At 45.9% G+C, this 25,346-nt stretch overlaps 1 protein-coding gene across 1 annotated transcript in view; it reads right to left on the bottom strand.

Annotated features, from left to right (window-relative positions):
- Positions 1–25,346, bottom strand: part of CSMD3 (CUB and Sushi multiple domains 3) — a 1,529,921-nt gene that overhangs the window by 1,080,727 nt on the left and 423,848 nt on the right. The window lies entirely within an intron of this gene.

Genomic DNA, 25,346 nt, shown 5'->3' with positions numbered 1-25,346 from the left:
AGTATAAAACTTTATATGCTACACCAAAGTATAAAACTTAATATGCTGCACCAAAGTGAAAAACTCAATATGCTACACCAAGTATAAAACTTTATACAGTATGCTAAACCAAAGTATTAAACTTTATATGCTACTGTACACCAAAGTATAAAACTTAATATGCTACACCAAAGTATAAAAGTCAATATGCTACACCAAAGTGTAAAACTTTATACAGTATGCTACACCAAAGTATAAAACTCAATATGTTACACCCAAGTATAAAACTTTATACAGTATGCTAAACCAAAGTATTAAACTTTATACGCTACACCAAAGTATAAAACTTAATATGCTACATCAAAGTATAAAAGTCAATATGCTACACCAAAGTATAAAACTTTATACACTATGCTACACCAAAGCATAAAACGCAATATGTTACACCAAAGTATAAAACTTTATACAGTATGCTAAACCAAAGTATTAAACTTTATATGCTACACCAAAGTATAAAACTTAATATGCTACACCAAAGTGTAAAACTCAATATGCTACACCAAAGTATAAGACTTTATATGCTACACCGAAGTATAAAACTTTATATACTACGCCAAAATATAAAACTTAATATGCTACAACAAAGTGTAAAACTCAATATGCTACACCAAAGTATAAAACTTTATCTGCTACGCCAAAATATAAAACTTAATATGCTACACCAAAGTGTAAAACTCAATATGCTACACCAAAGTATAAAACTTTATCTGCTACGCCAAAATATAAAACTTAATATGCTACACCAAAGTGTAAAACTCAATATGCTACACCAAAGTATAAAACTTTATATGCTACGCCATAGTATAAAACGTTATATGCTACAACAAAGTATAAAACTTTATATGCTACAACAAAGTATAAGACGTTATATGCAACACCAAAGTATAAAACTCAATATGCTACACCAAAGTATAAAACTTTATATGCTACAACAAAGTATAGGATGTTATATGCTACACCAAAGTATAAAACTTTATATGTTACAACAAAGTATAGGAAGTTATATGCTACACCAAAGTATAAAACTTTATATGCTACAACAAAGTATAGGACGTTATATGCTACACCAGAGTATAAAACTCAATATGCTACGCCAAAGTATAAAACTCAGTATGCTACACCAAAGTATAAAACGCAATATGCTACACCAAAATATAAAACTAAATCTGCTACACCAAAGTATAAAACTTTATGACACACCAAAGTATAAAACTTTACATGCTACACCAAAGTATAAAAGTCAATATTCTGCACCAAAGTAGAAAACTTTATATGCTACACCAAAGTTTAAAACTTTATATGCTAACAAAAGTAAAAAAGTCAATATGCTGCACCAAAGTATAACACTCGATATGCTACACCAGAGTATAAAACTTTATATGCTACACCAAAGTATAAAACTTTATACGCTACACCAATGCTACACCAAAGTACAAAGCTTTATACGCTACACCAAAGTAGAAGACGTTATATGCTACACCGAAGCATAAAAGTTAATATTCTACACCAAATTGTAAAACTTTTTATGCTACACCAAATTATAAAACTTTATATGCTAAACCAAAGTATAAACAATTCCACTAGTGGGCGGAGTGTGGGTAGTATTTGTACGTGCTCCTCTGAATTCCTTGAGCTTCCATCTAGTTGTGTGAAAATATTTCTCTGCAGAGTTTTAAATGCAGTATAAAGTGAGAGGCAGCGTTATTTGAAGAAACAAAAATATCCTGAATAAATCAAGGGAATAATCACATGTAAATTGGTAGCTTTTACAGCATTCAAATATGTTTTTCATTATATTTAGTCTTAAAGGCTTTTTAATACATTAGTATTATATTTCCCATGAAATGGAAAACTAACATAAAAGCGAACAAGGTGTAAAAAAAAAAAATCCCCAGAAAAACTGTTTTTGTCCAATTGTAGCCAGTAATTAATTTCAGTTTTAAAGTGCTATAAAGGTCAGGAAGGATCATTTTCTTTGTACAAATGTCTACATGCAATTCATGTTCACAGTATAGGTCTAAAGTTTAATTATACGTTACGTGCTCTGAAGAAAGAATATTTAGGGTACAAAGAACTATCTTTTGCAGGACAAAACCTTTTTTTTTCCTGGAAGAATAGAAAGTTCTCCTGAAGTGAGCTATTAAGCGGCAAAATCTTTGTCGGAAAGAAAAAGTTGCAGGTTGCCAGCACCGCATACAATAATGCAAATAACAGTGAAATAATGGGAACTATTAATATTTAAATACAGTAGGTTATTTCAGGAAAGTACAAAAGTTACGAAACATGTCGTCGGAATTGCAGTCTTATCTTCGCACCTATGATCCCTTCGTATGTGCTGACAAATTTCTATCTCTGACCATCTTGAAAGGTACAAATAGAAATCTCATACCATCGACTTAGAGACTAACATATTTGCGATGCAGTGTTCACTGTCTCTTATGAGAGCGCACAGGTGTTTAAATTGAGCTGAAGCAAATTTAGACAGGCAGAGCTGTACCTATATCCAAAACATCTACACCTACGTTTGAAGAGACGTACCTTAACTGGACTCTGGCACGGTTTTATCACATACCGTATGTAGGTATTTCAGTGAGGGTGTGTTGATGCAACAAACTATGTGCCTTATGCAGAGGTGGCTGCAAATACGATTTTCGAACAAATGGACATTATTTTCCTCATGTGCATGTGCTGCAACGGTCTTGATATGGTGGTCGTAGTTTGGATTAGGATGCAGATTAATGGCGTAGGTGCAGGGAGTGCAGCTGTTATGAGGGGTCATCTTCCCTGTCACAGTTACATGCGTTATATAAATTTTTAACGATTGGGTGATACATAGGGGCCCTTACAAATCATTCTAAACCAATCTGGAAACCAAGATCGAGAATGTGACAATTATGTGTATCAGCAACTTCTGTGTGGCCCAGAACAGTCATTGTGCAGAGGAGGTCTTGGCAAAGGTGTAAGAGTCATCTTTGATGCTCCAAGACTGGACCATAAACAACGTCTGTGATTTCTTGCAAACATATCTATCCATCTCCAGGAGGACAGTAGATGCTCAGAACCTGCAGGCTGATCTCAACAAATATCTGAAATGAGTGGACTAATCCCACTGAGTAGACCCTAAATCCTAATGTAGCTTTAAAGCATACTGCCTCCCTAGTTCCCCTGTAGTCCTGTCTTCAGCAGTGGATCACAAAGTAATTGTTTGAGATTGCAATTTACAGAATCTCCACTGAGGGTAGAAAGTGATGTGTGATGGATGGGGGTGAAAAGTCATATGTGATAAGTATGAAGAATGACATGTGATAAGTATGAAAAGTGACATGTGAGATGTGAGTATGACACGTAATGAGTGTCTTTGAGCAATTACATTTCTTGATACTTCACCTCCTGATGTTTCTCTCAGCATTTCAGTTCTTCAAGATACAAGTCTGCATCTTTAAATGTATTACCGACAAATATTATATTTTTGTAACTGCTACATCTTTTCCTATATTCATGGTCTGGCATCGTCACAGATTAGCAATTCAAAATTTCCCGATGTGTAAAATATGAGCCTTTTTATTGTGAGATCCTAAGAAGAACTGGAATAGCCTTTATAAAATATAGAATAAATACATTTTTGTCCATTTATCATTTGTGTTCTAAGAGCCACAAGGTTATTGCAAAGGGACCAGTGATTATCACTATATGAAGATGAGTTATTTTTGCTATCCACTATTTGAAAGAGCTTTTTACAGTAAGTGTATAAGAAAGAGGAAATAAATAATCCAGATAATGTAGTAACTCAAGAAAGCAAATGTTCCCACTTTATATCCAAAGAAATATAGAATACAAATCGAAATTGTCTCCTATGGAAATTCAAAGCAATAATATTTCTTTCAATTATAATTCGTCATATTTAAACAAAAATCCAATTAGAACATATTGCACTATTTCTACACATTAATCTTTTTATATAATTACCATTGATTTTCATTTATTTTCTATCCCCCAGTAGCTACTTATTATTTAGCACAATGGGGCTAATTCAGACCTGATCGCTGCTGTGCGTTTTTGGCGTGACGGTCCGCAGCCACAGGGAGCGCTGGTCAGCGACGGGATGGTGCGAAAAATCCGATCGCACCGGCGAACGCACAGAGATTGACAGGAGGAGGCCGTTTGTGGGTGGCAACTGACCGTTTCTAGGGAGTGTCCGGAAAAACGCAGGAGGGACCCGCCGTTTTGTGGGAGGATTCCTGACGTCAGCTCCAGCCCCGATCATCGCAGCTGGAAGAGTAAATCCTGGGCTGTGCAGAGGCTGCGCAAACTGCTGTTTGTGCAGCTCTCCAGCAGAAGCGTTCGCACACCTGCACAGTGATTTCCCCCTCCCACTGTAGGCGGCAACTACCTGATCGCAGGGATGCAAAAAACGCACCCTAGTGATCAGGTCTGAATTACCCCCCATGTTTCCCAACCTTGGTCATCAAGGCACACTAAGGGGGTAAATTTCCTAAAGCTTCTAAAAGTGCTGATGTTGCGCACAGCAATCAACCAGATACTATCTATCATTTCTCTACTGCATCCTAGAAAATAATAGAATCTGCTTGGTTGCTAAGGGCAACAGCACCACTTTTCATGTTAAGAAGCTTTAGTAAATTTTCCCCTAACAGTCCAGGATATCCATTCTTGACCACACACCGTTAAATAAAAATAACTGAGGTACTGTACTGATAAAGGGAGTGACTCATACCTGATTGCTGCTGTGTGGTATCTCACAACAACGGGCATTGCCGGTCAGTGATGGGATGGTGATTTACAGGAAGAGGCCATTTGTGGATGGTAACCGACCGTTTACTGGGAGTGTTCGGAAAAAACGCAGGCGTACCCAAGCGTTTTCAAGGATGGTGTGTGACCTCAGCTCCAGCCCCGATCAGCCTGTTCTCATCGTATTATAGGAGTAAGTCCTGGGCTGCACACAGACTGCACAAAGTGGATTTTAGCAGCTCAGCGTACACATAGGACCGCACACTTGCACAGCAAATTTACACTCCCCCTGGAGGTGGCGACTATCTGATTGCAGGACAGCGATTAGATCTGAATCACCCCCAAAGTCCCCTGTGCTCCGACATGGCTATTCTTAAAACTAGGGGGTATATTTACTAAGATGGGAGTTGTATTTAAGATGGGATGTTGCCTATAGCAACCAATCAGATTCCAGGTATTATCTTCTAGAAGGTGCTAGATAAGTGAGAAGTAGAATCTGATTGGTTGCTATGGGCAACATCCCATCTTAAATATAACTCCCATCTTAGTAAATTTACCCTGGTAGTGTGTCTTGGGAGCCGAATTTGGGAAACACAGATTAAGTAGTTTGCACTGTCGCAACCCTGTGGAACCAGCATTTGGCTTGCAGGGTGCCTATGATGCTCCAGCAATCTCTGCAAAGCTGCTCAGCTCATTCCTAATCCTGGCGGATCCACCCCCCATTATGATTTCATGATGCCACATGTTTCGGTGCTGGGCTGGCACAGGGAGGTATATCTCCTACCTAAGACACTGGTAGAAGGTACTAATGCTGGCCTCCACACACACCACTCCTGTAACATCATGATATAAAGAAGGAGGGGCTAAGACCAGGAAGCTAAGCACTAGCACCCTTTGCAAGTCAAATACAGGTGTGCCCTGGTCAGCAGCACCACTCACGTTACCCTGGTGGCATTATTTTTATGTTCACTGCCTGACTGGTGGCTATTATCTGTATATTTTACAAACAGAGCTCAAACATTCCAGGATCTGGCCAAGCAGCAACTGAACTTTATAAATGTGCACACTGACATCAGGAGAACAGCTGTCACAGCAACTGAACTTTATAAATGTGCACACTGACATCAGGAGAACAGCTGTCACAGCAACTGAACTTTATAAATGTGCACACTGACATCAGGAGAACAGCTGTCACAGCAACTGAACTTTATAAATGTGCACACTGACATCAGGAGAACAGCTGTCACAGCAACTGAACTTTATAAATGTGCACACTGACATCAGGAGAACAGCTGTCACAGCAACTGAACTTTATAAATGTGCACACTGACATCAGAACAGCTGTCACAGCAACTGAACTTTATAAATGTGCACACTGACATCAGGAGAACAGCTGTCACAGCAACTGAACTTTATAAATGTGCACACTGACATCAGGAGAACAGCTGTCACAGCAACTGAACTTTATAAATGTGCACACTGACATCAGGAGAACAGCTGTCACAGCAACTGAACTTTATAAATGTGCACACTGACATCAGGAGAACAGCTGTCACAGCAACTGAACTTTATAAATGTGCACACTGACATCAGGAGAACAGCTGTCACAGCAACTGAACTTTATAAATGTGCACACTGACATCAGGAGAACAGCTGCCACAGCAACTGAACTTTATAAATGTGCACACTGACATCAGGAGAACAGCTGTCACAGCAACTGAACTTTATAAATGTGCACACTGACATCAGGAGAACAGCTGTCACAGCAACTGAACTTTATAAATGTGCACACTGACATCAGGAGAACAGCTGTCACAGCAACTGTTTGAACGTTTGAACGTCTGAACCAACTCCGGGTCCACTACCAACCCAGCTCTGCACTTTAAAAAGGACATCTACAGCACCCACCGTTTACATAATGAGGATCAACTACGCCCAATATGGACTCTAGCCTATGGAAGCCTTTCCACCTCTAAATACGGTGACCGGTAATTCTTTTATTTCGTACTGTGCTGATACTATTGGTGTCCTATTTGGGACTAGTGGACTTTCCTGAGTATTAATAGGAACAGACTACAATCGGTCTAACTGCAAACAATATAATATGAGAACTGAAAAAAGTGTATCCATTTGTTATACCTGACATATGAGGAGAAAATGTTTTAATTATCTTTTAAGAAATAAGTATTATAAGTTCAATATAATAAATTGAGATATATTTTTATTAATACATTTATCCAATCACTTCTTCTTAGCGCTGCCAAATTTCTGTATTTTGTGTTCTTTTCAGGAGTGACCCTACTGTTATCTTAGCAGCTGCTTGGTGCACCGATCTCATAAAAAGCGCCTGTTTCTTCTTGATAGAAGATTTTTATTGCTACCCTGGTTACAGCCCTTAGTACATATAAATACCCCGGTTTCTAGACAGATATTTTGCACCAGCCCTACAAATGATAATGATGATGATGATGATGAAGGTGATGATGATAGTGACGACGAGGATGAAGACTATCAAACCAAGTGTATAAATAGGGGCGGTCCAGAGATGCATACAATAGGTTAATATTATAAGCATGTAGTCCCATGTTAATATTATAAGCATGTAGTCCCAAGTTTAATGCAGTTGCAACCAACCTGCATTAAACTTTTCATCAGACTCTATGGGCCAAACTGAAAAAAAATATTGTTTCTGGCTATTTTAGCAGCCTAGTTTTGCGTTTACAAATCGATGCTTTACGGGGGTAATTCAAACCTGATCGCTAGGCTGTGCTTTCGCACAGTGGGCACTCAGGTCTAAACTGTGCATGCGTATGCATCGCAATGCGCTGGCGCGTCACACGGGTACAGCACGGATCGCTGCTCAGTGATGGGTTTGGGCAAAGTGATGGGTCAGTGATGGGTTTGGGCTAAGGATCCATTCGCACGGGCGTTCGCAAGGAGATTGACAGGGAGAAGGTCTTTGTGGGTGGCAACTGATCATTTTCTGTGGGTGTTTGGAAAAACGCAGGCATGTCCAAGAATTTGCATGGAGGGTTCCTGACGTCAATTCCGGTCCTGAACAGGCTGAAGCGATCGCAGCGGCTGAGTACGTCCCGGGCTGCACAGAGACTGCACGAAATCTGTTTGTACAGTTCTGCTACACATGCGATCGCACACTTGCTAAAATACACCTGCCCTGTAGGCGGCGACTATCTGATCGCAGCAGTGCAAAAATCGCCTGCTAGTCATCAGGTCTGAATTATTCCCAAGTCCTGTTCAAATTCATCAAAATAACAGCACTTTTTTTGAACCCGACCTTATTAGGTTTGGCATTATTTGTCATTTTTGAACTCTGTCTATCACTTTTGTGTTTACAAAATCGATTTTCCACTTCAATTCTATAATGGAGAGAAAAAAAAAAACAAAGCTTCCAAATTCACAGCAAAAACCTTATGTCAGAACAGGTAAGTACATAACCGGAACCATTTGTCAATAACCAAGATATGTTTAATGTCTTTAAATTTGAATGAATCAGTTCTATTCATCTGTATAAAAAAAACAAAAAAAATCTTTACTGTATTATAATAGGATCTGAAAAGTGGACATGTTTGAGCTTCTCGTGTGCTACTTATGTAAATAACCAACATTCCGCCGCCCGGCATCTCCGCTGCTGTCATATAAGCGAACAGGATTTGACACCCTGGGAATCCAGCATTGACAGAATATTCTATTAAAGTTGACCAGAACCTATTGATACGTCAATCACAGAACAAGAAGAAAGCTGGAACTGGGGAAAAAAAGGCTTTCAGCTGGTTTGCAAGATGAGACAGCAAAATTATATTGCGCATCACTGCTTCTAAGAAAATAGGGATACAGATAATATCAGGATATTTTCCCGTGTCAATGTTTTCATTGGAAATATTACATTTGTACAATATAATGACTGCTTTGCGGTACTCAGAAGACAGGTACATTTCTGCATAATATTCTATCCTGTATGTTTTTTTTTTCTTTTAGATTTTTATATTTGAATTACATATTTTTATTTGCATGTCATTACTCACAGTTGTTGGTTACAGTGGGAGATTGCATGATTTATTTTATTGGAATAATATATGCAATGATGTAGTATTGTATATTCAGGCAGTTCTGGCGGAGACAAGTCAGAAAAAATCCAAGCATAACTGCATGTGTATATGTATATATCTCCTATATATTAGCCCAAGTCTGTGATTCTGTGCCTGGCCGTAACGCTGGGCGGAGTCATAGTCACAGATCTACCAGGAGCAGTCCCCTCCCTCTGTCTGCCCATCCCCGCCCAGTCCCCTCCCCGTCTCCGCCCAGTCCCCTGTCTCCCTCCTCCCCGTACACCCCCTGCACCATTGCTGCCGGCTCCTGGTCACTGTACTCCGTGGGCGGCTACCACATGGTGACACGCTGTCCCGCTGCTAACACTACCCCAGCCGCAGCACTGTATATACTGTATGTGACATGAGTCTCCAGGCAGTACCCGGGGCTCCCGCAACAGTACCTGTCACACACGTGCTCGGGGCGGCTGTAGCCAAGATGATAATATTATTGCAGTCAGCAGTGACATGTACGGGGTTTCCTATCTGACCCTGCCTCCCGCCCCCACCTATTGCGGATCATTATATACAATAGCCAGTGACTACTACTAGCCCCCCCCACTGCGTTACACAGGCGCCCTCTGGATCCGGAAGATATTCTCTCTCCCTCCTATGTCACAACACCGCGGCCATAGGGATCTGCTACGTGGTGCAATACTGTAAGTCCGGGATGTGACTGTTCCTGTCACTGTCAGCCGCCCGGGTGACGTCACTGTACGATGCAATGTTGCAGCAGTATTAATATATTATTGGCCGGGTGACGTCACTGATCTACCAGCTGCTGCAGTGTTGCTGTATTGTGCCCTGGTGACGACATGGTGTGACGTATGCTGCTGCTGACCACGCGCCTGGGTATAGTAGCTGCGAGAGACGTGTATCCCAGGGAGTCGGGTGATACTGCAGCCGCTGACTGTAAGCGGGACTCGCACTAACCGCCTCAGTCTTGCGGCTGCCGCAGAGTTCGGGGGAAAATGCTACTGTGCTATAGAAGACTACTGACAGCCGCACTCGCCCCCCCTCCCACCTGTGGCACCAACACCTGCAGCACTCCCGCCCACTCCCCCACCAGTAGCAAAAACACCCGCGGCACTCACGCCCACTCCCCCACCAGTAGCAAACACAACCGTGGCCCCCCTCCCCCACACCACCCCCATACCCACCTCTCCCCCTGCTACATCCCTTCACCCTCTACCCCACCCACACCACCTCCGGACTCCCTCTGGCCCACCACCCGAAGCACCTCCGGACTCCCTCCCCCATCCACAGCTCCCCCATCCACAGCATCTACATCCCCCATCCGTGCCATCCCACACCCACACCTCCCCCACCCACAGCACTTCTGAAACCCATCACCTAAGCTCACCCCCCCTGCACCTCCAAACGCACCCCCCTACATCGCCCCTCCCACACACACATCACCTCCAGACCCCTCCTTCATCCACAGTCCCCCTCCCCCACCAGCAGCACCTCTTGACCCCCTCCCCCATCCGTGCCCCCTCCACACCTACCCCTCCCCCACCCACAGCACCTCTGCACCCTTTCCACCATCCGTCCCCCTGCACCCACCCCTCCGCCACCCGCAACACCTCTGGACCCCCTCCCGCACCCACCCCTCCACCACACGTAACACCTCGGACACCATCCGCATCCGCCCTGAATCTGGGTGATCAGCGGCACGGATAGAAACCCCCCCCCCACACACACTGAACTTCTGTGAGTATAGTTGCTACCAATGGACATTGGATTAATAGGAAACACTAATGCTGTGGCCACTGTGTGTATAAGTGGCTCTGCTACCTGTGGCCATTGTGTGTATAAGCGGCTCTGCTACCTGTGGCCATTGTGTATAAGTGGCGCTGCTACCTATGGCCACTTTGTATAAACACAGCTACTACCTGTGGCCATTGTGTGTAGAACCAACTCTGCTACCTGTGGGCACTGTGTGTATAAGCGGCTCTGCTACCTGTGGCTATTGTGTGTATACACCGCTCTGCTACCTGTGGCCATTGTGTCTAGAACCAACTCTGCTACCTGTGGGCACTGTGTGTATAAGCGGCTCTGCTACCAGTGGCCATTGTGTGTATAAGCGACACTGCTACCTGTGGCCATTGTGTATAAGGGGCGCTGCTACCTGTGGCCATTGTGTGTAGAACCAACTGTGCTACCTGTGGGCACTGTGTGTATACGCCGCTCTACTACCTGTGGGTATTGTGTGTATACGCGGCTCTGCTACCTGTGCTCATTGTGTGTATAAGCGCCTCTGCTACCTGTGGGCACTGTGTGTATAAGTGCCTCTGCTACCTGTGGGCACTGTGTGTATAAGCGCCTCTGCTACCTGTGGGTATTGTGTGTATAAGCAGCTCTACTACCTGTCAGTATTGTGTGTATAAGCAGCTCTACTACCTGTGGGTAATGTGCGTATAAGCGCCTCTGCTACCTGTGGCCATTGTGTGTATAAGCGCCTCTGCTACCTGCGGGTATTGTGTGTATAAGCGACTCTACTGCCTGTGGGCACTGTGTGTATAAGCACCTCTGCTACCTGTGGGTATTGTGTGTATAAGCGGCTCTGCTACCTGTGGGTATTGTGTGTAAAAGCGGCTCTGCTACCTGAGCCCACAGCACTTTGGTGTATTATCTACAGTGAATTGCTGTTAGTCATCTGGTACTTCATGATGCAGACACTAGCAGTATATACTACACTCTACACTATGTTATTCATTGTGCCCTGCGGCCACTCTGCACGCCCTCACAAAGGGCTAATCCCCCTTGACAATCGCACGCCCTTCCCCCTTGCAATATTTACCCACTGGCATAAACAAATTTTCAGGTAATACTCCATATAATAACAATTATAGCACAGCTGAAGTCAGTGCAGGGGTTAACGGGTCGTAGCCTCTTGCAACGGTATTTTCTCTCTAACACCTTCCCTCTCTTTATCCTCTCCCTACCACCCGACTCTCCCTATCCTTTACCGATCGCACAGCGTTTGTGTACATTCCCTTTCTCCCCCCCCCCCCCCAACACCTCTCTATCTTTTCTCAACCGGACACCATTTCTGTATGCCTTCTATACTGCCCTGCGTTTCTGATTCTGTTATCTACCGGCCTGAGCATGTTCAAATGCCTGCAGGGGTTAACGGGGCGTAGCCCCTAACGACGGTGTGAAGAGCGCCCGTAGGGCGCGATGAATCACCTAGTATATATATATATATATATATATATATATATCTCCTATATATTAGCCCAGATCTGTGACTTTGTGCCTCATTTGCTAACGCTGGGCGGAGTCACAACACTGGGCGGAGTTAGTCAAATGAGTCACAGATCTGGGAAAATCTATAGGAGACCAGGAGCAGAAGCAGATGGTATGGGCGTGGCACAGGCAGGGGTGCATACCTCCCAGCTTTCTTCAGGCAGACAGTGGTGCATACCTCCCAGCTTTCTTCAGGCAGAAGAAGGGACACAGGCATGGCGAAAAGGGGTGTGGCCAACGAAAAGGGGCGTAATTTCGCGAGAGGATCCACAATTGCGAGCCACGCCCCGTTTCGTCAGTGAGGGGGCATGCCCAGCGCTCTGTGAGCTGCTAGCATGCCCCCAGGGGCGGATTATGATTCCGAGGGGCCCATGGCACTTGAGATAGGGGGGCCCTAGCTCATTGATGTGCCTGATGTGGGTTTGGGGGTGTGGCCTAATCGCGCCCGCGTGGCCATGCCCCCTTATGGAAATTCCAGAAATTGATTTTTTTTTTTTTACATGGGATTTTGGCCCCTCAGCTAGGGGTAAATCCAGAGGGGGTGGTCGCTCCCCCCTACACACCTGCACAGGCAGAAGAAAGCAGGGAGGCTGCTGCCTCTCTGCAACACCACAGACCTGCCAACACGCAGCAGCGTGTGCTGACTGTAGCACAATGCTGCTGCTGTTGCTGGCAGGACGGGGGAGCTTCAGAGCTGGGACAGAGCTACTCCAGCCGTGGGGCCTCCTAAAACTATGGGGCCTGCGGTACGTACCCCCTGGGCCCCCCCTTAATCCGGCTCTGCTGCCGGACCCCCCCCCTTAATCCGTATCCCCTGATGCCCCCTCTCCCTCTGTCTCTACTAAATAGACGCAGAACAGCGAGTACAGGAGCTTCCCAACTGCCCCTCCCACCGCGGGACACTGCGGCCCGCGGGTGGGACAGCGGGACAGACACCAAAAAATGGGACTGTCCCGCGAAAATTGGGACAGTTGGGAGGTATGGGGGTGTGTGAGGGGGTATGCCGTACAGACAGACGGGCACCGGCTCACTGTGTGCTTGACCCCCCACATCAGCAAACTCAGTAGGGTCTCTCTGGCGCGGAGGAGCGTCACTTTTTAGGAAACACTCCACGCTTCTTAGCTGCAGTTTTGTGGGGCACCTGCCGCTGTGCAGGTTCCGTACTGCCTCTGTTATCTCCAGTCCCGGCAACCCCACCGCTAGCTGCAGCGCTGCCGCCCGCAGTGAGGTGGGGTTCTCACACCAGTGGGCAGCGCTGCAGAAGTCCGCGCTGCTTGCAGGCTCTGACCCCCTCCTCCCTCCAGCCGCAGCGTCTCCTGGGGGCTAACCAGTCACTCCCAGTCTCCCCTTACCACAGTGCCCGGCAGCCGCGAGGTCCGCGCCGCGTGCATGCTATGACCCCCTCCTCTCTCCAGCCACAGCATCTCCTGGGGGCTAACCAGTCACACCCAGTCTCCCCTTACCGCAGTGCCTGGCAGCCGCGCGAGGTCCACGGTGTGTGACTGAGTAGTGGGGGGGAGGGATGCGGACGGCCAGAGGAAGCAGGACTCCAGCCTGAGAGAGTCAGCCATGCCAAGTCTCCACCAGCAGCAGATCCCAACAGGTTGGAGTGAAAAAGCAGCAGCCAGCAGCAGTGACTCCGGTAAGACACATCTGTCTGTCACCACTATTTTGTCCCTAATACCAATCTCTCCCGTGCCCTGTGTTCTGTCATGTCCCTGTCACCCCTGGCCTTGCCCTTTCACCCTTATCCTGGCCCGTTCACCCTTATCCTGGCCCTGTCAACCCTATCCTGGCCCTGTTGCCCCTGTCCTGGTCCTGCCGCCCCTACCCTGGCCCTGTAACCCCTATCCTGTCCCTGTCATTTCTGTCCTGGCCCCGTCGCCCCTGTCCTGGCCCCGTCACCCCTGTCCTTGCCCCGTCACCCCTGTCCTGGCCCCGTCACCCCTGTTCTGACCCTGTCACCCCTGTCCTGGCCTCATCACCCCTGTTCTGATGCTGTCACCCCTGTCCTGGCCCTGACACTGCATACCCTCCAACTACCTTTTTGGCAGGTACAGTACCCGCAGCGCCTCCAGACCCCTCCCCAGTGCACCACAGCTCCGCACCTTCCCCTCCACCACATGCGGCACTCCACCCCTCCCCCACACACTGTGCCTCCAGACCCCCTAAACCACCCGCGGCTCCCACTCCCCCGCCCCTCCACCACCCACAGCACCTCCAGAACCCCTCCACCATCCACCCCCCAAATATGTCTCCCCATACACCTGCCCCCCCCTTACACCCGCAGCATCTGCAGACACCCTCCTTCATCCGCGGACCCCCCCCTTAACCACCCCTCCCCCACCCACGGCACCCCCGCACCTGACCCTCCACCACCTGCAGCGCCTCTGGACCCCCTTCCACATCCGCCGCACCACCCGCACCGCCCCTCCTCCACCCACGGCGCCTCCAGACCCCCTACCCCACCCCCGGCACCCCCACCCCTTCCCATCCCACAGCACCTCCAGAACCCTTCACCCATCCGCAACATCCTCACACCTGCACCTCCCCCACCCGTGGCACCCCTGCCCCTCCTCCACCTGCAGTGCCTCCGGACCCCTCCCCCATCTGCAGCCCCCACTCCTCTGCCCTTCCCCCACCCACAGCACCTCCCGACCCTTCCCCATCCGGGCCCCCCCCCTGCATCCACCCCCCCTCCACCTGCAGCATCTACAGACACCCTCCCCCATTCACAGTCCCCTCCCTGCACCCGCTACATTCTGTACATCGTGCCCTGCAGGTGCTGTTCATGCCGTCGCAAGGGGCTGCGCCTCCTTCACCATTGCACGCCCTTTCTTTGTGCAATATTTAACCACTAACAAAGGAATGCAGGTAATACTCCATATAATACAAATATTGAACCCCAGATAGGCATGCAAGGGTTAAGGGGGCGTAGCCCCTTGCGATGGTGTGAAGAGCGCCCGTAGGGCGCGATGAAGCACCTAGTATATATATATATATATATATATACACACACACACACACACACATATATATATATATATATCTGCAATCGTCTTAAATTCTGGTACAGTTCTAATTTTGGAGAAATGAAAGGGACAAGACTTCATAGGCAAATGCAGGGAAGGGGGGGTGGTCTGGTTGCCCAGAAAATCCGCTACTCTTGGAATGTGGCTCATTTATGACAACAATAGCAATGGTATGTAATACTATTACTAGAGCTGCCGCCACATCATGCAGTGTAAGGGACCTAGCAGAGCTGCTGCACATGCCCAGCGGTAGCAGCTTCTTCTACCAAGTTTGCTGTGTGTGTGGATCTGAGTTTTCATTCAGTGCACTGGACCAGAGAGTAGCTACCAGGAAAAAGAGACAGGAGCCTTACCATGAGGTGGGAGAATGTATCCTCAATCAGTGCACTGGACCAGAGAGTAGCTACCAGGAAGAAGAGACAGGAGCCGTACCATGAGGTGAGAGAATGTGTCCTTAGAAAATGCAGTACTGGTTCTTTTATATTTGTGTATATATTATTTATTTTGGTATGTTTAAGCTTTTCCTGACCACTTATCTTATTATATTATTTAAAAGTTTTATACAGCCTTTACCCTAGACCATGGTTTCTCAAACTTGGTCCTCAGGACCCCACACAGTTCACGTTTTCCAGGTCACCAGTCAGGTGCACTGTGTCTCACCAACTGTCACATTTAAGTAATCCACAGGTGTCCTGGAAAATGAACTGTGTGGGGTCTTGAGGACAGAGTTTGAGAACCTATAGACCAGCAATAGTGTTTATTAATACTGTATTACAGTACCCAGTGTATGAAAAGACAAATGTTATACGTCCAGGGTCATTATTAGGTTCCTATACCGCTTCCCCACACTCATGTACTTGTTCCAATGTTCTGCAGAGTGGGAGATTATGGGAAACCCCCCCTCTAGAAATCCTGCGTTTGCCACTAGGACTTCACTAAGAATGAATGAGGTGAGTAAACACGTTATATATTTCAAGGTATCATAGAGAGGTTCATAAATTTCAAAGCCTAGACCAAAACTGGCCATACACCAGGCCATCCTTCCTCCAACCATTCATTTAGTTGGTTGGTTGGTTGGTTGGTTGGATTAAAACTTTGGTAATGTATAGGAACAAATGACTATCAGCAATCTGCTTCCAAACACCCGAAAACAGACAAAAACTGGCATTCAGTCAAGTTGTATAAATCTGTTAGATTCTAACGACGTGTGTGAATGACAGTTTTTGTCCATTCTCCGGTGCTTGGGAGCAATTGGCTGATTGTCATTTGCTCACATACATAACCAAAATTTCAGTCCAACCAACTAGTTGGACTGTTGGAGGAAAGTTGGTCTGGTGCATGGGATTAAGGCTATGTCAGTTCAGTGTGGTTCTTAAAATGTGCAGCTCATGTTTGCTATTCATATTCAAGGTTCACCATTTGCAATTAAAATCTTAATTTTGCAAAAGAATTTGTAGAAAGTCCCAGATTAAGCATAATGATGTGTGGAGTGGGGCTTGGTGGAACTCATTCATATCGGTCCTCAGTCTTTTGCCTTTTCACCAAGGTTAGCATCTGAGTAGCACACATATCTAGGGCCGGTTCTAGACCTTGCGACGCCCAGGGTGAACATGTCCTTTGATGCCCCCCCATTACAAAAAATATAGAGACAAGGCTTCATAAAGAAGGGGCGTGTCAAGAGAATAGTACAAATTCACATTACACCGCACAATAGTGTCCGTCACTCACATTACACCACACAGTAGTACCCCTTATACACATTATGCCATATTAGAGCCCCTTACACGCATTACACATCAGTAGAGCAGAGCCCATTATACACATTATGCCAGGTAGAGCCCCTTTTATACACATTACACCAGGTGAGACCTGTATGGAAGGGACAGTACAATAATCAAAGGGAGATGGGCATACTAGAGGCAGAATTTTGTTGGACTCCCACTCATATTGCACACAAGGGCCATAGGGCTTAATACAGACCTGGTCACGGCAGCAGCAGCTTGCGTAGGCTGAAGCCCAGTGAAGTGTGCGCATGAGCAGCAGCCTCACTATGCGTGCGCACACAGTGAGATGCGACGCCATCTCACTTCTGTGTTTGCTTCTGCCTGATTGCGGTGGCGTTTGGGGGGGTGCAGCCTGGACAATGCAGGCATGTCCGGACTATTTGTGGGATGGGCAGCGAGTGTGTGATGTTACACTCAGCCACTGCGACCCTAAACATGGTGGATAGCCACCTGCCTTTGCAGCTAGTCAGAGAGCTACTTGTCAGGTGTGAAAGCATCGCCGCTGTGCAATGCTTTTGTATGTCTGCGGGGGTGGGGGTGCAGGACCTGGCATGCAGAGCGGACTTGCCCTGTGCTGGGCGTCCCCCCACATGCCAAAGATTTTGATTGTAGATGTGCATTTTTCAGGTCTGAATTAGGCCCCAAGTCCATTAGTTAATCATCTAACAAGTAAGAAGAGTAACACTTAAAGTACCTGTTTTTTCTGCTGTGCTCTGTCAGCCCTCTCAAATGGACATAGAATAATGAGTCCTTGGTGTCCCCCTGACAGCTGGTGCCCGGAGGCCATCATCTCTATAGCCTCCGGGAGTTTTGCCACTGTGCAGGAAGCAGGGGTTGTGCAGCAGGAGGAGGCCAGTGCAGTGCGGGCAGTGGGCAGGGGCTGGTGGGGTGCATGCAGATGTACCCTCAGACCGCAGCGCCATGGACGGCTGCCCTGCTAGCCTGCACCTAAAACGGCCACTGCACATAACTACATGCAATGACAGAGTCTGTATTTAGGGTACCCGTGCATTGCAATTTTGTCGCATTAGTGAATAAGATGCATACTTTGTGAAAAGGTGTCTGGTGGGACATGTAGCGTGGCTTAGTTGCAAAGTCTGCGGTGAGTGAAATGGGGCTTATTGATGCAATTTGATGATAGGTGTATGTGGGTAGGTACATACTGTATATCAGCTAGTGTCCCCACTGCAACTATTTGTTCCTGTGTTATTTTCCTGGCATTCTGACATAAGAAACAGAAAACAAACTGAAATACTGGAAAGTACATATAGAAATACTGTACTAAGTATAGAGCAAACACATATGTATGCAAACACCTTCATGCGTGTTATACACATGATCAACGTAAAAGTGCATCTGTGACTATTAGCTTCCAGGGTTTCTAATAGGGATGACCAATTTGAGGAGGATGCCAGTGGTTCCTAATTGTATGATTACAGCAATTACTAGAAGTGACTATCCATTCGTCACTTTTTTCGTTGCATGGATCTGTGCAATATGAGCCCATCTCATATTTACATGAATAGCAGGGGAACATACAAGCAGTTTATAGGTGCTGCATTATTGCGGTCACTGATAGTGCACATATAACCAAAAAAGTTAGAAATTGGGCAAGACCACGTTTCAATGCAGGTGGGGCAGATGTAACATGTGCAGAGAGAGTTAGATTTGGGTAGGTTTTATTGTTTCTGTGCAGGGGAAATACTATCTGTTTAATTTTTACACTGCAATTTAGATCTCAGTTTGAACACACCCCACCCAAATCTAACTCTCTCTGCACATGTTATATCTGCCCCACCTGCAGTGCACATGGGGGGTAATTCTGAGTTGATCGCAGCAGGAACTTTGGCCCTCATTCCGAGTTGATCGGTCGCAAGGCGAATTTAGCAGAGTTACACACGCTAAGCCGCCGCCTACTGGGAGTGAATCTTAGCTTCTTAAAATTGCGACCGATGTATTCGCAATATTGCGATTACTAACTACTTAGCAGTTTCAGAGTAGCTCCAGACTTACTCTGCCTGTGCGATCAGTTCAGTGCTTGTCGTTCCTGGTTGACGTCACAAACACACCCAGCGTTCGCCCAGGCACTCCCACCGTTTCTCCGGCCACTCCTGCGTTTTTTCCGGAAACGGTAGCGTTTTCAGCCACACGCCCCTGAAACGCCGTGTTTCCGCCCAGTAACACCCATTTCCTGTCAATCACATTACGATCGCCGGAGCGAAGAAAAAGCCGTGAGTAAAAATACTTTCTTCATAGTAAAGTTACTTGGCGCAGTCGCAGTGCGAACATTGCGCATGCGTACTAAGCGGATTTTCACTGCGATGCGATGAAAAATACCGAGCGAACAACTCGGAATGAGGGCCTTTGTTAGCAGTTGGGCAAAACCATGTGCACTGCAGGGGAGGCGGATATAACATGTGCACAGAGAGAGATAGATTTGGGTGTGGTGAGTTCAATCTGCAATCTAAATTGCAGTGTAAAAATAAAGCAGCCAGTATTTACCCTGCACAGAAACAAAATAACCCTCCCAAATCTAACTCTCTCTGCAAATGTTATATCTGCCCCCCCCCCCCCCCCCTCCCCTGCAGTGCACATGGTTTTGCCCAACTGCTAAAAAATTTCCTGCTGCGATCAACTTGGAATTACCCCCATGGAGAGGGTCAGGTAGGCAAGTATGCTATAAAGGTTATTCATTCTGTCCAGTAGAAAATGGAGCTTGTTCTCCAAATGTTTATGTGGATGTCCTCTAAGTTTATGAGCATGATGCATGTTTCAGCTGTATGTGCAGTGAGCGTTCTACCTGGAACTACGAGGCACCTCCGCAGGCTCCATAGCTGCAGCTCCCTTGCACTCTGAGCCCCATAAAATGATGGGGGGGGTGGGAAAGCATTGCCAAGCCATCTAAAGAAAGTGGAGAATAACGTTCTAATCGTTATTTATCGAGTACAGTCTATGACAGACATTCCCAACCTCGGTCCTCAAGGCAGCTTTAATGATAACCAGGCTTCAGCACAGATGGTTAAATCAAAATGACTGAAGGACTAATTAAGTCACCTGTGCTAAAGCATGGCTATTACTAAAACCTGGACTGTTAGTTTGCCTTGAGGACCAAGCTTGGGAAATCCTGGTCTATGAAATGACAGCTAGGAGCCGATTGATTGCTTTGGGCAACTTCTCCTATGAATCTCTCTCCAAGGCTTGATAAGGTACATTATACATTCAAGATATCGGAATCCCGCCACCCGTCAGAACACCGATACCAGAATCCTGAACAGGTCAACATCCCGACGCCGGAATCCCGAAGGCAAGTATAGCTGAGAGGGTTAGGATTTGGCTGCGTTGGGTGTTAGGTTTAGGCACCACCCGGGTGGGGTTAGAGTTAGGTTGAGGGGGGTTAGGGTTAGGCATTACTAGGGATGGGGGTGAGGGTTTGGGGTAGGCTGCAGAAAGTGGAGGGTTAGGATTAGGTAGGGGGTCATTCCGAGTTGTTCGCTCGCAAGCCGTTTTTAGCAGCTTTGCACACGCTAAGCCTACGCCTACTGGGAGTGAATCTTAGCTTCTTAAAATTGCAAACGATGTATTCGCAATATTGCGATTACACACCTCGTAGCAGTTTCTGAGTAACTTCAACCTTACTCGGCATCTGCGATCAGTTCAGTGCTTGTCGTTCCTGTTTTGACGTCACAAACACACCCAGCGTTCACCCAGACACTCCCCCGTTTCTCCGGCCACTCCTGCGTTTTTTCCGGAAACGGTAGCGTTTCTTCCCACACACCCATAAAACGGCCTGTTTCCGCCCAGTAACACCCATTTCCTGTCAATCACACTACGATCGCCAGAACGATGAAAAAGCCGTGAGTAAAAATCCTAACAGCATAGCAAATTTACTTGGCGCAGTCGCAGTGCAGACATTGCGCATGCGCATTAAGTGGAAAATCGCTGCGATGCGATAAAACTTACCGAGCGAACAACTCGGAATGACCCCCATGGTTTTTTTGCCCAATTGCTAACTTTCTTGGTTTGCTATCAAACCTAAATAAGGTCCATAATACAGATGGGCTTACTTGATGTTCTCCTGAAGGTGTGAAGTTAAACTACGATGGCTTCTAGATGGGGACGCTATTCAACATTCTGCATTGAAACTTGATAAAGGGAAAATATTTAAGTGCCAGCTTGATGTACACTGAGTGTTTAACTAAGCACATTGGGCCTAATTCAGACCTGATCGCAGCAGCAAATTTGTTAGCAGTTGGGCAAAACCATGTGCACTGCAGGTGGGGCAGATGTAACATGTGCAGAGAGAGTTAGATTTGGGTGGGGTCTGTTGAAACTGAAATCTAAATAGCAGTGTAAAAATAAAGCAGCCAGTATTTATCCTGCACAGAAACAATATAACCATCCAAATCTAACATGTTACATCTGCCCCGCCTGCAGTGCACATGGTTTTGCCCAACTGGTAACAAATTTGCTGCTGCGATCAACTCTGAATTACCCACATTAGCTTTATTGCTTTACTTTCAAGAGTTACTTAATATTACGCAGACATGCTGTAAAATAAACGTAAGATTTATTATATCAGTAGGTGGGAAGAGGAAATAAAGTCGGTAGACATTCCTGCAAAAGAGGGAATTGTAATGCAGTTATCAACACCGAAACATATTAAACGTACGCAACTAGAAACTAGGCACATGTGTGTGGTACTGTGTATTTGCGTTTTTTGTGTGTGTGTTTGAGAGATTGTGTGCAAGGTATAGAAGTACAAACATACAGCAGAAAAGCTATCCTTCTTTGTGTTACTTTTTATATCTAGCCCTACATGTGTTCCCCGATCTCAAGGGAAACTTGAAACAATTAATTACAGTTTATCTCAGGGAAACCTTAAATAAATAGAAATAAATGAAAGTCGGGGGGTAATTCCAAGTTGATTGCAGCAGGATTTTTGTTAGCAATTGGGCAAAACCATGTGCACTGCAGGGGAGGCAGATATAACATGTGCAGAGAGAGTTAGATTTGGGTGGGGTGTGTTCAATCTGCAATCTAATTTGCAGTGTAAAAATAAAGCAGCCAGTATTTACCCTGCACAGAAATAAAATAACCCACCCAAATCTAACTCTCTCTGCACATGTTATATCTGCCTCCCCTGCAGTGCACATGGTTTTGCCCAATTGCTATCAAAAATCCTGCTGCGATCAACTTGGAATTACCCCCTCGGTGTATATCCCAACTAATATTCTTATGGACACAAAATACAAATAGATTCCCTACAGGGGCTAATGAGGAGATGTATAAAAATGTTCTGCAGATGCTGTTGATCAGACTCCATACATAATGAAGAAAGAAATTAACATAAATCAATAATAAAAAAACCTCTGGATGTGCAAATATATAGGCTAGGTCAAAAAATATTTATTGACCATATACTGTATACCAAAAGATAAATCAATATATTATCATGTGAACTTTGACTAGTAATCACATACATTTATTCAACAAAATTTCACACTAGAAAACAATTGCAAAAAATAATGATAGAGATTGTCTTATTACAATGACAAGTGGTGTATTCCTTGCTAATGGGGATCTTAATCATCCTATTATTAGAAATTAATAGGTCCAGGATAACAAAGGGATGGAGCTATGAGGACCAGTCGCCAGGTGGCCACGTGGTCGACCATAAATCCTGAATATTAAGATTGTCTTTTTATTTTTCTCCCATAATGTTGCAATTTTTATGCATTATTTATTTATTTATTATTATTTATTTATTACCAGTTACTTATATAGTGCACACATATTCTGCAGCGCTGTACAGAGAATATTTGCCCATTCACATCAGTCCCTGCCCCAGTGGAGCTTACAATCTATATTCCCTATCACATGTACACACAGAGACATTCACGCTAGGGTTAATTTTTGTTGGGAGCCAATTAACCTACCGATATATTTTTGGATTGTGGGAAGAAACCGGAGTACCCGTAGAAAAAACCCATGCAAGTACGGGGAGAATATACAAACTCCACACAGTTAGGGCCATGGTGGGAATTGAACACATGACCTCAGCGCTGTGAGGCAGTAATGCTAACCATTGCACCATCCGTACTGCCATTTACATATATAGGCCCGGATTTATCAAGCATTAGAGAGTGATAAATTACACGGAGGTAAAGTATCAACCAATCAGCTCCTAACTGTCATTTTTCAAACACAGCCTGTGACATGGCAGTTAGGAGCTGATTGGCTGGTACTTTATCACCAGGCAATTTATCACTCTACAAGGCTTGATATATCTAGGCCTTAGAGAGACAGTGGTGCTGATGGTGTAGGGGTATACACGCCCTCATGGCACTGGCCACACCCACACAACACTGACCACACCCACACTGCACTGGCCACTCCCAACCAGCACTTGTCATGTCCATACAGCTTTGGCCACATCCGCACAGCACTGGCCACACCCACGAAGCACTGGCCACACCCACGCAGCACTGGTCACACCCACCCAGCACTGGTCTCATCTCCTCTCCTTCTCATAATAGGCTCTTGACCACTTTCAGCACTTAATCCAGCCCTGGAAATCAACAGATAGGCTACTGGCAGGCACTGGTCATGCCCATACAGCTTTGGCCACACCCACACAGCACTGGCCACACCCACGCAGCACTGGTCACACCCACACAGCACTGGCCACTCCCATATAGCACTGGTCTCATCTCCTCTCCTTCTCATAATAGGCTCTTGACCACTTTCAGCACTTAATCCTGCCCTGGAAATCAACAGATAGGCTACTGGCAGGCACTGGTCATGCCCATACAGCTTTGGCCACACCCACACAGCACTGGCCACACCCACACAGCACTGGTCACACCCACACAGCACTGGCCACTCCCATATAGCACTGGTCTCATCTCCTCTCCTTCTCATAATAGGCTCTTGACCACTTTCAGCACTTAATCCTGCCCTGGAAATCAACAGATAGGCTACTGGCAGGCACTGGGATACCATTTGGGCTTCACACCAACACTCGCAAATATCCTATAGGAACAGTATACATAGGGATTGATTCTGATGTGGGAGTAAAGCATTAAAGAGCAGGCGGCTTTGCACCTTGGTAAAACCATATTGCACATCAAGTGGGTCAGATGTAACATGTGCAGAGACAGCTAAGCTGCGTACACACCCAAGTGATGTGTCAACCCAGTGATGCTATAACAGTATACTGTATCACATCACCGTACACACTACATGATCCCCCGGACAGCGACGCAATGTATTATTACATGCTTAACGTAAAAACACAGCGTCATTCTTGGCATCGTATTATCTGGTGAGCAGTGCACCTGCCGGAATGATGTGACCACTTAACTAATCAAATTATAGATTAGGAGTCTATTTACTAAGCCTTGGATGGAGATAAAGGTGGTCATTCCAAGTTGATCACTCGCTAGCAGTTTTTAGCAGCCGTGCAAACGCTATGCTGCCGCCCACTGGGAGTGTATTTTAGCTTAGCAGAAGTGCAAACGGTTGTATCGCAGAGCGGCTTCAAATTTATTTTGTGCAGTTTTAGAGTAGCTCAAAACCTACTCAGCGCTTGCGATCACTTCAGACCATTCAGTTCCGGATTTGACGTCACAAACACGCCCTGCGTTCGCCCAGCCACACCTGCGTTTTTCCAGGCACGCCTGTGTTTTTTCAAACACTCCCTGAAAACGGTCAGTTGCCACCCAGAAACACCCACTTCATGTCAATCACACTGCGGTCAGCAGTGCGACTGAAAAGCATCGCTAGACCTTGTGTAAAACTACATTGGACGTTGTGAAAGTACGTCGTGCATGCGCATTGCGCCGCATACACATGCGCAGAAATGCTCTTTTTTTTTGCCTGATCGCTGCACAGCGAACAAATGCAGCTAGCGATCAATTCGGAATGACCCCCAAAGTACCAGCCAATGTGCTCCTAACTGTCACGTTTCAGGTTGTGTTGGAAAATGACAGGTAGGAGCTGATTGGCTGGCACTTATATCCATCCACTTTATCTCCATCGAAGGCTTAGTAAATAGACCCCTAAGTGGATTTGGGGGTACACACTATTTGATGGGCATTGCATTCCCCTTTGCCAATATATTGTTTAGTGTGTACCCACCTATAGATTTTCAGTGTAAAAATAAAAAGCAGATTTGATGCCAACTTTAAATCAGCCCCATAATGTTAATTACTGCACCACGCCATGGATACTTGGAATTGCCACGGTTAGCAGACCGGTCTGCACCAATGTGAACCAGACTGTGTTTAGGTGAGTGTCCTGTATGGGTATAGCTGCTGGTTTCGGTCTGATCTTTAAAATGTAGCAGCCTGCTCTATTGAAAGCCACCCAGCAAAGAGTGTGACACA

This window comes from Pseudophryne corroboree, chromosome 5 (assembly GCF_028390025.1).
Source record: "Pseudophryne corroboree isolate aPseCor3 chromosome 5, aPseCor3.hap2, whole genome shotgun sequence".
In the NCBI taxonomy this organism is placed as follows: domain Eukaryota; kingdom Metazoa; phylum Chordata; class Amphibia; order Anura; family Myobatrachidae; genus Pseudophryne; species Pseudophryne corroboree.
This window is presented reverse-complemented; position numbering and strand designations above follow the sequence as displayed.